The following is a 1,261-nucleotide window of genomic DNA, read 5'->3' as shown; positions in this document are numbered from 1 at the left end:
CAAAAATAAAATAAAATAAAATAAAATAAAAGTGTCTTTGCATATTTTCTTCCATATTTTTCTTCTTCTGACACATGATATTTGTCGTTGCTCTGTTTGATTTGTTGGAAGTTCAGCTATCACGGAATGTAAAAGAACCTCAGCTGTCACCATAAAACAGAAAAAAGGAGGTAAAAAAAACAGTAGGCTATAAGGGAATAAAATCAAAATAGCAAGAAATCGCAGGAATCTATAAATACATGCACGTCGTGTTGACGCGTGTTGATTTAATGTCTCCAAGGTTATGAAACTTCTCTCAGACTGAGAGAAAATCAGCTGACAGTGAGAGACATCTAGTGGTAAATTAGGGAACTTCCGCATTGATGCATTATTTCTTTTGGGTTTTTTTTTTTTTTTTGAGTTACCTTCTAGTGTTAGAGTTACAAGAGCTGTTTTCCTTGGTACTTTGGGGGAATATAAATGTAGAGCGGAGCAAAAAAATAAAAAATGCAGCTGGCTGTTACTTGCTTAAGGCATCAAGTGTCACTAGAGCTGCTTCTGCAACATGAATGTCAAAGTGTCAGAGATTGTTCTTTGTTTTGTTTTGTTCGTTTTCAGGTTATCACATCGCTTATGCCTATTATAAACTGTAACACTAAAAGCAAACTTGCAAACGAGCAAATCTCAACGCAATAGATTCACGTTGAAGCAGGTGTAATTTTGAATCCAACTACTATGAGCTGATGAATTTGGTTTCCACTTACATTAGCGCTCCATTCGGTTTCACTAGTTTCACTAATCCCAAACCCAAACATCTAATTTCCTTGTTCTGTTTTGTTTTTGGACTCTTCATGTTCTTAAAAAAAAAAAAAAAGGGGGGGGGGGGGGTGTATGCTATGTTCCGCATTATGGAACAGTTGCCTCCAGGGAGCGCCCGTCTTCAGGTATTTATTCTATTGTCCACCTTTCTTCTACACTAAGTGTCAAGTTAAACATATACAGATCAATTATGGAAGAAATCCTTAAAAGATAAAAGCCTTATTAGAGGGTTAATATTGAAGCGGAAATGAATCGATAAGACCCCCAGACAGCTAAAAACATCAATGCCACTGTGTGGCTTTCAATTAAATCGAACTTTTCACATCTAGAGCACCTGTTTTCACGCTAGTCTGAACAATCCTGCAGTGGACATTTCACCCAGCCGCCTTTATTTTGAAATCAAGTCAAAGCGGAAGTTGTATTCTCGTTTGCTTAACTCCCATCTACCTCCACAGGTTCCCCT

This window comes from Mchenga conophoros, linkage group LG4 (assembly GCF_057382185.1).
Source record: "Mchenga conophoros isolate Kocher_MC1m ecotype Shallow Benthic linkage group LG4, M_conophoros_male_GT1.1, whole genome shotgun sequence".
NCBI lineage: Eukaryota > Metazoa > Chordata > Actinopteri > Cichliformes > Cichlidae > Mchenga > Mchenga conophoros.
This window is presented reverse-complemented; position numbering follows the sequence as displayed.